The sequence below is a fragment of the Sebastes fasciatus genome, chromosome 3 (assembly GCF_043250625.1).
Source record: "Sebastes fasciatus isolate fSebFas1 chromosome 3, fSebFas1.pri, whole genome shotgun sequence".
NCBI lineage: Eukaryota > Metazoa > Chordata > Actinopteri > Perciformes > Sebastidae > Sebastes > Sebastes fasciatus.
In genome coordinates, this window is record NC_133797.1 from 28,794,867 (window position 1) to 28,809,726 (window position 14,860).

At 40.1% G+C, this 14,860-nt stretch overlaps 1 protein-coding gene across 1 annotated transcript in view; it reads right to left on the minus strand.

Moving 5' to 3' along the window:
- Positions 1-14,860, minus strand: part of ndst3 (N-deacetylase/N-sulfotransferase (heparan glucosaminyl) 3) — a 124,484-nt gene that overhangs the window by 92,769 nt on the left and 16,855 nt on the right. The window contains exon 2 of the mRNA XM_074630027.1: positions 9,944-10,017. The gene's annotated coding sequence lies outside the window, so the exon portion shown is untranslated. The remainder of the gene's footprint in view (positions 1-9,943; positions 10,018-14,860) is intronic.

Consider the following 14,860-nt stretch of genomic DNA (forward strand, 5'->3'; position numbering starts at 1 on the left):
GAGCAGACACTTTCAATTTGTAGCGTCCGTTGTCCGACTATGTATTGATAACATGGCACTGATATGAGAAAATTAACTAAATGGGTTGGATTTCTATTAAAAACAGCAAACAACAGTGAGGGCGGTGGGCATATAATGTAATCGGTGTATGCCAGGACACCGTGTAACACCGGTAACACCGACTACCGCAGCAAGCCTAGCTGGACTATTCTGATTCAACAGCCCTGCATTAAAATAGCGCAGGGAACAGCGTTGGTGGGAGCTTAAGCTTCCGGTGAATTGCTGCATTCTCTTTACAAATGAAGCCACAAGGATATGCACTAACATGCATTTCAATTCATCTCTTTGCCGGATGACGTTGCATTGCAGCGAACCTGGTTAGACTTTTTTTTTTCCCTCTGCGCCAACAGATGGGCTCCAAATGTGACACTTACAGTAAATCGATTTAAACACTTAACATTACAACTGACAAGTAGCACAGAGGGAGAACTGAGTCACAGAATCTTCAAAGTAGATGCAGATTCAAAAGTTTGACATAAAGTTTGATATTACGAGGTACGGTACAGTGAAATGCAATGCTTGTGTAACACGATGAGACAGACAAGTGAAGTGAGCCTTCAATGGCAGATCAAGGTTGTGCTGAAAAACCCTCACTGGACTTTATTTGATATAGGAAGGAAGCAGGAATGTGATATTGATGTGACTTGGGAGAAGAATGGGACGTGGTGGCGCACAAGAGGCAGACAAATGGACAGATGCTTGTCATATGGCCAAGCAGGAAGTACACCAATAGAAGAACTGGATGATTTGACATGGCAGATTTTTATAGTTTGCATGTATAAAAAGCTTTGAAAATAAGAATAAAAGATGAGTGTAATAAGTCCCCTCTGGGTTGCAAGTTCTCTCTGGTTGCAACAAAGGGAGAGGAATTGTACAAGGGAAGTCCTAACTGGATGTTTTTTATCCAAAGAAAAATCTCTGGCATGCGGTGAAAAGAAAAAAAAATCCATAAATTGCAATTTGACTGAGGTTCTGTCTTTGGTTTCTTTTTCTTTATTTTATTTTTATATAGTGTCAAATCATAACAGAAGTAATCTCAAGATGCTAATATCAAATTATAACATGCTTACAGTTGAAATAATGTACATATCTGTGGTTTATTGGCAGAGCACCATTTGGACAAGTGACTGTTTCCTTAGACAATTAACATTTGAAACTCTGTCATTTGTCTGAAAATATAAGCTTAACGTTATGTCCGATATGGACACTGATATGTCTATACACTAATTCTTCTCCTATAGTTGGGCTGGTGTCATGTCTCAGGTTGATCTAACAAAAACTGAACAGCGCCGTCAGCACCGTCAGCTATGAGCCGCCAGCTCAGCCGTCGCCATGATGAGAGCCAAGCTTAGGTAATAGAGGCGCTCCCAATCTCTCATTTAGCACCTCTAACAAAACATGAATATGATATGGCACAATGCTGGAAATAGGAGCAGTTTTATATGTATCTCTGTGTGTGTGTGTGTGTGTGTGTGTGTGTGTGTGTGTGTGCATGTGTGCGTGTGCGTCCGTGTGTGTGTGTGTGAGAGAGAGAGTAAGTGTGAGTGCATATGCAGTACTGTAGTAAAATACCCAAACTCTTCATCTTCCATGACTTATAGTGAATCAGGCTGAGATCCATTTGGTAACTTCCCAAAAGTTGACTCATCACAAAGACCCCACTGCTGCTCTCTCTCTCTCTCTCTCTTTCTCTTTCACTCCCTCTCTCTCACACACACACACTCACACACACAAGCACACACACTCTATCATGAATCAGCTGATGGTTAAAAGCAAAAAAATTATATTTATGACTGTATACACATCATTCCAAAACTCATTATTCTAAGGCCTGTCTTGGCAGGATTAATATAAGGCCTTGCGGTATTTGTGTGTGCGTGTGTGTGTGTGCGTGTGCGTATGTGTGTGTGTGTGTGTTTCTGTGTGTCCTGCAGTGTGGAGTTTGTGGACTGATGGAGGACTGATTGATTTGATAAAAATGAAAGCCATTGATTCTGTCATGAATTTACAGCACCTCATTTACATAATTCAGAAAGCTGAGTTGCATCTTAGTACAGACATTAATGGAAACAGTGCTCCCTGCAGTGCCCCTCTAACACACGCACACACACACACACACACACACACTTATATCAACCCAACTGTCGAAATGCACATGAAATAAATGCTTACCAAGCTGTCAGATGCTAACATACACAAATCACATATGACGCACATTTGCAACATGTCAGTGATTTCAGCACAGTAGCCGTTTACGTGTTGTCTAAAGCAATACAGATAATGGTAACCATTGCTGTTCTATATTGCACATAAAGGCATGTCAACAATGGAAAATTACCAGTTAATCATGGCTGCATTTAATTAACTGTAGCGGTAAGTGAATAGAAACGATGTAAGCATGAATGATGGGTAAATCACAGAACAACAACACTGCTCTGTCAAAGACTTTCAGCCTTTAGTTGGAAACAGAAGAGTGGGAATTTCACAGAAAAATTCTGAAAAATATGTCATGTTATCCAAAACCAAGAAGAGCATGACAAAACAACCCAGTTTAGCCGTGCTTGCCAAGACTCATGTTTAAAACTATGACACATTTTCAAGTAAACACCTTGCTAAAAGTAGTCAAATTCAGAATTCACCCAGGGCACAAATTGAATAAACAACCTACAAACATTACACATTGGAAAAAGCATGTATTAGTTAGTAAATCTCCCTCTACTGTTTGTACTTGTTGCCAAGACACTGAGTCAGACTTAAACTTTGCCTCGAACGCCATCACACCTGCTGGTTCTGTCAGTTTCCTTAAAGTAAAAGAAAAGATTATATATAAACACTGACTTACTTTCCTCACCCAATACCCCGTAACTCACCTGAGATATGTTGCACTTAGAGTCCCTAACTGTTTACCTTTCTTGCTACTCATGCAAAACTAGCAGGTTGACTTCACTGAGGGTGTTTTTGACAACATATTCGCTTCATCATTACTATTGCTGCCTAATTAATTTCCCCATATGTCCATCCTGGTGATGCACTGTCCCCAACCCTAATGGATGGTGTGTTTGTGGCCCTTAAAGAGGTTTGTTATTCCAAGACATGTGGGCTGAGGGGTGACATTTGGCAGTGGGATGCTCTCCTGTTTTGTGGTGATAGTGTAGCAGTCCTGGAAAAGGACCGGTTCCTTCTCTGTCTGCCAAGAGAGACACCCTGTCTGTGCCATGTTAGCATTGTTGCTCAGAGAGCAGAAGGTCCTGGATTTGCAGCTGGCTCTATGCTATAACATGCAGAGCAGCATGGATGATACACACGATCAAACTTGCCATCCACTGCTTCTAAGTGACTAAAAATGTATGAATAACCAATTGTAATAATATGTCTGTATATTGATTAGCTTATGTTAATTTTACAGTGTGTTATAAAGTATGTATTAACTGTTTACACACATGTACAAATCATTCACAGGTCAGTCCAAAGCTTTTTATAAATGAAATCACTAAGCTAGTTAGTGGACCTTTAGTTAAGATCTTTTGTCCAAGTGTTTCTAAATGTGTTTTAAACTAGTAAACACATAACATTATATATGATTACAGCCATGTTATGTATCAAGCATCAATTAACTCTTTATATGCAAGTTATTAGGGCGGTCCCATATACCATATTTTGGGCTCCGGAGCGTTGGTAGTAATCTACAGCGAATATTTGAAGCTGTGACCAGAGAGATCACTGCCAGCGACAGCGTCTCGGCCTCCTGCTTCTTCTTCCCCCGTTTTTTCGTATCGTATGGACGCCGCACACAAACTTCTGTCTGCACTCAGCTTCTCATGTGTGCGATGTAGCCGTACCTCAAAGTAATGTTTGCAGGCCTTCTCCCGACAGGCGCAGTTTGCATTGGTTCAGGGGGCTCACTGAACCCCCTAGAAATGCATCTATATTTTTTTATAATAACGTAGAACTAGGGGTGGAACGGTTCACAAAATACACGGTTTTCTGTTCATATCACGGTTTTGGGGTCACGGTTTTTGGTTTGGTTCGGGACATTTATATTACAGCGAGGAGGTCATGTTCTGATTTCAACATGCTTTTCATTTATTTGGCAAAAATAAGTTAACAAATAATTGCCTTAACAAAAGTGTGGCTTACATAAGGAGCATAAACTCTTCTTCATTGTCAAATCTTAATTGAAAGAATAAGTCTTCTACAGTAATTAGTGCAAACAACAAATACAGATTTCTTATTTTCATATAAATATGATGTAATTATAAACTAAGGCAATCAACACAAATTGAAGCATAAGCTCAACCAGGACTATACTAAAAAACAACAACAACAGTATAAATTAGGTCTCAATTCCCTGGTTGTCAGCTCTTAATTGAAAGATTAGTTTTTCCACTAAAAAGGTGCAGTAGTTGGAAAGGAATACAGTTGGATTTCTGTACCACTATGTTATTTAAAATAATTAATAAATATAAAACACATTACAGGGATTGTGCTGCTGGAATTACTGTGTTGCTTGAATGTATAGCGCGGCTCAAGTAACGTTACGTTAATCATATGCTGAAATCCAGTGTCATCCACGACTGCATAAGACTTCGCTATAAACCTCCCCAATGCTTTAATTGTGTTTTTTGCCCTGTCTAAATCTACATGTAGAGGCCGTTTAAATGCTGTGGGGAGAGGGAGTTTATCTTTCCTACCCGAAGTGTTGCCGCTCGCATAAACCACACGTGTTGCATAGTGCTTAAGGACTAAATAGAAACAGGGTGTCTGACAAAAGTTCAGCTCAAAATGTCACGCTGCGCAGCGCTTTGTCGCTCGTGGCCAGTTAGTTCATTCCAATAGAAAACAATGTAATCAAACAGATTTTGTCACTGACGCTCGCTCGTGTAGAATTCTTTTTGGAGGGTGTAATATGTAGGCTAAACGCATCCCAATACATTAGATCTCTCTGCGTTTTACACATTCCATTCCCTCTAGATTTTTTTTTGTGAACCCCTAACCTTTAAAGTTCGCACCTAGCCATCTCCCCCGAAACGGCGGCGTTTTGAGGCAGATGTCTCCGCGCATTACGCAACTCATCTCCGGCAGTACCCGTCTGCGTAATGCAGCCTCCGGCCCGAGGCCCACGTGGGTTGCATCGGAGAATGCTCGGCGACGAGGGCTCTGGCTTGGCTCGTCTCCATGACGTGACTCGATAAAGACTCAGCCAGACATTTCTCCGTTCTCGGCTGAGATGGACGGCATGGCGCTGCAACACATTCAATTCGTGCAAGACATACATTTTTAAGGATTCTGTTATCCTACAGTATTGTTGTTTGTATTATAATTTGTTACTGAATAAAAATAATTTTCAAAATGTTTGGTATGTTAGGCATGTTTGTAATCCCGAGGGGTTAAAAAAAAAAACAACAACAAAAAAGAATATCCAAATCCCAAAATAGAAAATGGAATACAAGGAGCGAATAATCGAATAGTGGAATATTTGGGTCCAGCCCAGCAAGTTATAAATGCTTCATTATAGTGTGTTGTAGTGTGTGATAAACCATTTGTTTATATACAGCTTCTATGCTACAGAAGGGAGCTCAAAATGAAGTACGACCTAAACACCATGACATTACAGGATGGAGCGTAAATCCAAACACATCTGCCAACACCGAAGCTCTTCTAGTCAAATAAACATGTTGACATCATGCCAAGTAAAACATATTTACCCCGAGGCATCCGCTCACGACAAGTATAAAAGGAATAGACAGAGAGATAACGAGGAAGTGATAGTTAGAGTTCTCCCACACAATTATCACCCAGTTACCAGCCAGTCGTCCACCCGCAGCAGAGAGAGAGAGAGAGAGAGAGAGAGAGAGAAAGAATGAGTGACAGATGAATGAATGATGCTGTGAAGCCCTCTGTGTTGCTTTAATTGGATTTGAATGGGATGTCATTGTGCGGAAAAATACTGTAGAGAGACGAGACTGTTGCATTATGTGTGTGTGCACACAAACACACACACACAGAGACGACCACAAACTTGCCAAATCCCCGAGTTCTTGGAACAGGAACAAAATGGATCGTTTCAAAAGATTCACATGAACCATGAACATGTGTTAATACGGCTCATTCACTGCAAATCAATGCAGTTTGTTTTTCTGTTAAGATAAAACAAAAGAAAAAAGCTTTTGTTGTGAAGAAATAATACAAAAACAAATGAGGCTTCAGTTTGATTGTAATGACTCTTAAAGTTGATATATGAGAAATAAACTGTTGTAATGGATAATGAGAATTAGCTTCTCAAGAGATATTTGATTTAGGAAAATTTACGAAAGCTGTGATCCATTAATGACAGTCCATTTCATTCACACTCATTTCAATCTATGTAAACACAGTAATTATAATCCACTTACTTTAATCCTTCTCATACTTCAAACCTTCAACAGGTAGCAGAAACTCTTGGACTCCAGTCCATCATTTCTGTCTGCGCTGTGGCATGTTGGCATTTACATCAACTTGATATGCACTTTCCTATTCAACTGGTGGGAGGGACGGCAGCAAACACAATGAGTCGCATGTAAATGAGCTATCACAAGGCAAGGTGTTGATATTTATTTGTGAATTAAGTCATTGAGCCCCCAAAGAGCACATCTATTCTATTCTCAGGGCATCGGCAGATAATTCGGTGCTCCCACTAGCATGCAAAAAACAGGATTCACTCATAATCAAATCAGTTAATCATAACAAAGACAAAAAAAAAACGAACAAAGAACGATTATAACAGTAATGTGAATGAAGAATAAAAGGACTAACTCCTCTGTTCCAGCAGGCAGTGTTTGCAGGACATTTGGTGAATAATACATGTTCTCCCCTCTAGCTCACTATTCAAGCAGATGACAACGCGACCCATTGAGACAGAGAGTGCAATCAAAACCCTATTGAAACTAATTTCACGCGGATGATTGCCCAAAATATTTCTTGAACAATAGAACATCAAAACAACATGTGTACACCCTGATAACAGTGGGACAGGAGGTAGCAATTGTATCTGACTCTTCTTCCTCTTATTCGTACTGATGGTGTCTCGTATCGTTGTTTGGCTGATGATAGACAATTTTATTGTATATATTGATCCAGTATTTTGTACATAATGTCATCTCTCTGTAGAATTATCTGGCTGACATCAAGTAATGGTGTGAACATTTGAACAGATTAATACAATACTACTTTTGACGGTAGTTTACGTTTGAAAGGTTGAGTAGTAAGGAATGTTAACTCCTGTTTTTTATCAACTGAGAACTCAAAGTGAAATTCTTTCTTAAGATTTGGATAAAGTTTTCATGCTGTAAGGCTCAATGTCATACAGCTCATTCAAAAGGCAGCAGCAGCAGCAGGACTAATGAATGTAGATCATATATCCAGTTTCCCATGGGATGTCCCAGATTTGAGAGACCAGGGTGATTAGATGTCCCAATTACAACGGGACAGTCACAATTTTCCAGCATTTGTCACTACGTCCTGACAGGGACACCCCTTATCCCCGTTATTAGACTAAACGCAAGTTTTAATGATCAGAAAATAAATATTTAGGAGTGATTACTGTAATTTTTTTTCTAAAAGTTAATCAGAACCCAGGACAGGTTTTCAAAAAAAATTCCTTCTGTGTATGACTGAAAAAAAGAAAACTAGAATTACTGCCTCGTGATTGTATGACTCCACCAACCAGCCAAGTTGCAGTTTACATCCAAGTTTGTTTCAAAATGTTACACTGCGAGGTCACAGTGACCTTTGATCTAATCAGTTCATCCTTCAGTCCAAGTGGATGTTTATACCAATTTGAGGAAATTCCCTCAAGGTGTGTTTTTTATGCCTCCGGCCACGACTGTCACCATCGTGGAGGCATAAAAAACTTAAAAGTGACACATTTATGGGCAGGCTATAGCAGAACTCCAATTTTATACACTTAAAAGAAGACAACACAATAAAATTGGATTACTTATTGTCTGACAAAACACTTTTCTAAACAAGCTCATGGGGGGGCAGCTGCAGCTCAGTGGGCAGAGCGGGTCATCCTTTAACCACAATGTTGGCGGTTCGATCACCGGCTCCTACTGTCTGCATGTCAAAGTGTCCTTGAGCAAGACATTGAACCCCAAGTTTCTCCCCTGGCGCTTTAAAGCAGTCCACTTCTCCTAAGGTTCGGTTAAATGCAGAGGTCAAATTTCACGTATGTATCTGTATGTATATGACGCATCTAATAAAGTCTACGTTTTAAAAAAAAATTGTATGTCTGACTATAGGATTTATATGTATACATCCTTATCAATGCATTTAGTATCCAAATCAGTCCCTCCAGATATTTGTGCTCTTGCAATTTAACTAATCTCGGCGTAATTTTCAAAAGCTTGCTATTTTACCCATATTTTCATTAAAAATGGATTGTTCCACTAAAAAAGGAATGGCTAGATTGAGGCTGGGGAAATGTGTTGCAGTAGGAAGAGGACAGTCTGTGCAGCACAGTCAGTTTCCTTTCAGTGTGAGCAATTTTCATCATGCTCTGTTGTGTTTTGCGTAGTTGTTCAACAGGTATGAGACAAGTAATATGATTGGCTGAGATGTTTATCACTGACCGCCACCACATAGTGACGTTTGTTTGTTTTCCGTACTTTTGTTACGTTGTTTCTGTACGTATTTAACTTGATTTACGTACTTATTTTAAGCCCAACCATGAGGTCTTTCCTAAACCTAAGTGGTTTTGTTGCCTAAACCTAAGTGAGGGGTTTTGTTGCCCCCTGCTGGTACTGCACTTTCATACACGCATGTAATATTCACGCCTCGGTGAGGCAAAACGTGACACGCTATCCTCAGGTGGACAGGCGAGTCTATTACACGCTTTGGCGTGATATTGGGTTGGTATATAGGAATAAATATTGCATTTGGATATGGTCTTACTGCAACAACATTATTGCACCAATTGCTCCGGTCATTGCAAATGTATGATGAAATAGTGTTTGAGTCTTTTAGGGTGTATTTGATATTTAGAGAAATCTCAATTTAATCACTCAGCTTAAGAAGGAATGTTTTGATGAAATATACTGGAATATGAAATAGCTCATGTACTGGTAAATGCATGAAGAGAAATGTGTAAAACAGTGTAACTAACAGTATAACAGTTAAAGCTGTCTGTAAAATCTGACACTAACTACTTCACTGACTTGCATCGAAATGGGCAACCAAGGTCAGTAAGCTTTGGGCTAGAGCGAGAGGGTTGATGCTAATCACTCTAACATATCAAAATAAATGTTCCTCTGCGTGTGTGAGAGAGAGAGAGAGAGAGCGGGAGAGACAGAGAGAAGGAAAAAGGAGACTCGGAAGGAGGAAACAGACTACAGAATACAGTGTGTGTGTGTGTCATATTACAATTATGTAGGAGCTGCTAGTTCGATCATCCCTCATTCAAGAGACGTATCACCAAAGCATCTGCGACAAAATGTATCTTTAAAGCAGACACAGTGAGTGGCAGAAGGGAACAGAGAGAAGCAGCAGGAGAGGAAAAATAATAAGTAATAGACGGAAAATAGGAAGAGCAGAAGTGATCCAGAGAGGCAGACACTGATACAGACACTGTACAGTAGACTAAAAGAGCCCGAATGAGGGATCAAAGGAGAGAGAGAGGCAGTCTGGGGGAAATAAAGGAATGAGGTAGTATTGTCTTCTAGAGGATGAAGTCATTTTCTCCAGACACAATGTTCCTGTTGCTGTTAAGCATCACGGGGAAAGAGCTGACAGAGTAATGGATCACCACTTGCAGAAAAAAAAAAAAAATGCACTCTCACATGTGCACACTTAGACACACTCACATACACCAGAGACAAGAAGGTAGAGAAAGAGAGCGAAAACTCACACATCCAGTCTCCATCCCACAGGCTCTTGTCTTGCAGCAGCTCCGCCTCTCAAACCGGGTGCAGTGAGTAGTTACTGAGGAACGAAAAGGGGTAAATGACGGTCACATAATCATCAAGTAATGAGGGATGACTTAGTGACTACTCAGTATGGTGTACCACTTCACTTGAGGGGGCACACAAATGGAGAAAGTGGTCAGTATGTCAAGTCACACAGATATTTATGAACTAATCATGATTCATCAATATTTATATCTCCCAGTCTGTTCTCTAACTCATCATTATCTAATATTAGGGTTGTCCTGAATACCATTTCTTGGCCTCCAGAGCTTTGGTGATAATCAACAGCAAATAAGCTTCGGCCATCGGGTGGGGGGGAGACTACGGGACTGCCGTGAGGTTCGTAGGACTCCTCATTAAAGCAGCACAATTCCTCTGTCATACAATTAAAGGGTTCCTCCACACATGCTTTCTTGAACAAAAATGTGCCATAATGAGTCACAAGTGCGGTTTTTAATCCTCGTGTGGACAGCGCACACACGCCTCAGCATCTTACGGGCCTTCTCCCACTAAACGCCGCCATTTTGAGGCTGCTGTGTCCGCGCTAAACGTCTCCTCTCCTCATCCCTCTGTGCCTCAAACTCACGTTTACTGGCCCCGCTAACCCTAAACGGCGGCATTTTGAGGCTGTTGTCTCTAAGCCTCTGTAAGCCCATGTGTAATGCAGCCTGCGGAGGCTTCCTCTCGGCCCTTTGGCCCTAAAGCCTCGCATGTGTTTCGCTTTGACATAAGCAACGGCGAGGGCTCTTGGCTGGTTTCCATGACATGACATCGGGAGGGACTCGGCCAGACATTTCACATTCTCGGCTGAAATGGGACGGCATAGCGCTGCAACTAGGGCTGTAAGAAAATGTTGATACACATGAATGTCGCGATGTTATGTGTTGTGATAGTGTATTGATTCTTGATTTTTAATTAATCTCTTAAAAATCTGACGGCCCGCAGTCGGGCCTGACCGCTACTCTGTCTTTCGGAGGTGACAGTTTTAAAGCTAGATTGAAGGTACTGGTATCATATGTAACTAGAAAAAGAATCCATTGGTACCACCAAGTTGGTACTATGTCATATAGCTTGTCGGCAAGGAGACTAAATAACGCTCCAAAGTTAGGCTAAATGTTAGCGAGAAAAAACTGTCATTGCCATTTTAAAAGGGGTCCCTTGACCTCTGACCTCAGGATATGTGAATGAAAATAGGTTTTATGGGTACCCACGAGTCTCTCCTTTACAGACATGCCCACTTTATGATTATAAGAGTTTTTTGCATGCAATATAAATATGTTATTTTTGCCTATTATAAAATGGTGTTTCTGGTGTGTTCTTTATACTATTACAGTTTTCCTAAAATTCGATTTAAAAAAAAAAAAACGCAATATATATCGCCCTGCTTACAGTATCAAAATATATCGCAATATATTACCCCTGTATCATGATACTTATCGTATCGCCAGATTCATGCCAATACACAGCCTTAGCTGCAACACTGTTTAATTAAAGGCATCAATCTTAAGGATTCTGTTATTCTACAGTATTGTTTTTTGTATTGTTATTCGTTATTGAAAAAGAAGTGTTTTCCAAAAGGTTTAATGTGTTTTATGCATGTTTTTAATCCTGAGGGGTTAAAAAAAAACAACGAATATCCAAATACCAAAATTGAAAATGAACCCAACGAACGAATAACCGAATAGTGGAATATTCAGTTCCAGCCCTATCTACTACGGTATATAGTTCTCCATTCAGACTTATTCAGCAACCACTTTTTAACAAATTATCAGGTTGTTCTACATTGTTTTCCTTGTAACGACTCACAATTTTGTGAACCATATTGTAAAGTGTTACCCTGTGTGCATCAGTGTTTGGGAGTAATCAGGTTGTACTTATGAGCTAAATTACTGCTAATGATTCCAGGCTGGATTTCAAACTCTAACATCTGTTGAATTGGATGGATAAGCCAGAGGATTAAATACACTAACACATACGCGCACAGTTACACACACGTGCATGTGCACACACACAACCACACACAAAGCATGGCTAAATTTTCCATTTTGTCAGCCAGGAAGAGTTATTGTAGTAAAAGCCAACTTCTCTAAACTCTAAACTAATGGAGCTTCAGAGCACCTTAAACCTCTGTGTCATACCCCTGAGGTGCACCCTGAGGTGCGCCTGTCAGCGCAGACCTCTATTCCTGTGTACAAGGATTCCTGCCACAGCGGACCTCATCTACGTCTTAAAAGAGGGGCTAATGTGTGACCAGGTGGTTCATGATGTCAGCTCAAAGCCAAACACTTTAAATCTCAGTTTCTTTCATGTGAGGTTTGCATGTTTCTTCCTGTGTTTGTTTCCTTCCCACTATATCCAAGTCAGGTGAGCTGAAGATTCCAAATCTTACCCTTAGGTTTAAATGTGTTTGTCTGTTTATGCATTAGCCTGCAGTGCACAAGCAAACAGTCCAAGGTGCTTTTCTGCCTTCCCGAGGATCGGCTCAAGCACCCCCATGACCTTGAAAATGAGTAAGCAGGTATGGAAAATGAATTAATGCTGCCTGGGTTGTACTGCACTGTCTCAATGAACTGCTCTGGGCTATTACTGTTTCTGTTGGCTCGGTGCTGCTGCTGCTGCTGCTGTTTTGCTCCAATATTTCTGACCTGTATTCACGCACACAGCCGATACACAACATACTGCAGCTCTATAAACAACAACAAATGCTTATGGGGATATATGTTTGTACATCTTGGAGTTTCTGCTTCTTCCATCTGATAATATGACCTGATAATGGCCCCACATGCACTGTTAAAGCTTCCTTCCTCGGTCTGATTTTGGAAGGTGCATAGCTCTGTGCACATGTAGTAACTCCACTAATGCTTTTATAAAGATTGTTTTTGAATGTTTCTTTTGAGTTTCTAAAGAAAAATTGTTTGACATGTATTGAACTGGTGTGGTTTTTGTGGAAATGAAGATGCTTTTGGTATGATCATAATTCAGTCAATAGTATGCTATTTTTTTCCTTATGACTTATGTTACTGACTAACTGGGGAAGTGAGAACAGGTGAGCAGGAGGTGAGGCGAGTGCAGAACTAATTAGGGACAGGTGAAACTGATCAAACCCACAAAGACGGGAAGAAAAAACAAACATAACACAAGAGGAGAGTGACTTTCAAAATAAAACAGGAGCCAAGTATGCGGTCGAAAAGTCTTTTTTGCTTAGGAAGGTTCCTAACGGAGTGAAATGACCCAGAAGTATCTAACTGGCAGCCACGATAAGAGCTGTTTGAATTCGCTAAATGCTAAGGAAAGGAGCTTCAATGCTTCCTTTCTTATCTCCTTTAGCATAGGCATTGCTCTCAGTGAACCTCCCCTGAATAAATAAAGGTAAAAAAAAAATGACTTTTTCCATCGAGGTTAGGAAAAGACATTAGTATGTCATTTTTCGACTTTTTGACCGCAGCCAAACTATAAACCTAAACCAGGACCATGACATAATACTGAACAGAGAGCAGAATGTCTCTCTAATCCTTAAAGTCTTTAAATGTATTCAATTAAAATATGCAAATATTAGAATCCATGTTTATGTTCACAACAAATGAATGAATCAATGTTTTTTTGTTTTTTTAAACATCAGAGAACAAATACAAAAAGTTTCTTCTGTCGTGACTCATCTGGATTAAAAAGATGACAGATGCTTTTGTTGTCAGTGATGAATAGAATGAAAATGTGCCAGAGACAGAGCGTCTTTGTTATTGTGCATGTTGTGACATTTATTTTACCACTGGTTTTAAGAATGTTTCCTGCTTTTTTTATTTATTTATGGTTTTCCGTCATATAAATGTTTCCTAACCAACACAAAGGGCGACTGACAAACAATGTGCGACTGTCTCGAGGCAACCGAACGGGGCATCTTTGAATACACACCAGTTTTTGCCAACTTGGTAACTGTGGAGCTGGACTTCAGCAACTTTATTTTGCAAACAAGCCAAGTGATAAACCTCTTGAATTCTCGTACAGACATCAGCTACATAAGCTAATACAGCTTGGTGAATGCGCTGGTTGTGGCTGTGTCTCTGACCGCACAGCAGCCAAACTCAAACAGGTAACTGACAGCACAGTATCCACGGCAGTATGTGGAACCAGCGTGGTTTACTCACTCAGTGTGTCTCACCAGTGGGTGGCTAAACTAGGGATGCCTAGTTTGGGTTTTCAGTAAATAATATTACATTACATTACAAATTACAAATTCATTTTGTTACTATTTAGTTTCAATCGAGTGGACAATGATACAAGCATAGTTTTATTATACATTATGCATATCAATCTTTAAATAAATGCATAGTTTGACATATTTCTACACATTCTATATTGGCCTTCCTTACTATGTTAACAGCTAGTGAACAGTGGGCTACCTCCAGGTCTGAGAAGTGAAACCAATGCTAAAGTGCCATAAACTTGCATTCTTTCTAACAGCCAGCAGGGGGCGACTCCTCTGGTTGCAAAAAGAAGACAGATTGTATAGAAGTCTATGAGAAAATGACCCTACTTCTCACTTGATTTATTACCTCAGTAGACATTGTAAACATTGTAACATCGTAAATTGTATGAACCATCCAGACCTCTCAGGTCATCTGGATCAGGTCTGTTTAGTGTCCCCAGAGTCAGAACTAAACATGCAGAAGCCGCATTCAGTTTTTATGCACCAAATATTTGGATCAAGCTCCCAGAAACCTGCAGGACCAGCTCCAACTCTTGGTGCTTTTAAATCAAAGCTTAAAACATTCCTGTTTGCTGCTGCTTTTTATTAAACCAGATAATGATCTTATATACTGCACTAGAGCTTTTACTCTTATGTGTGTTATATTCTATTTTAG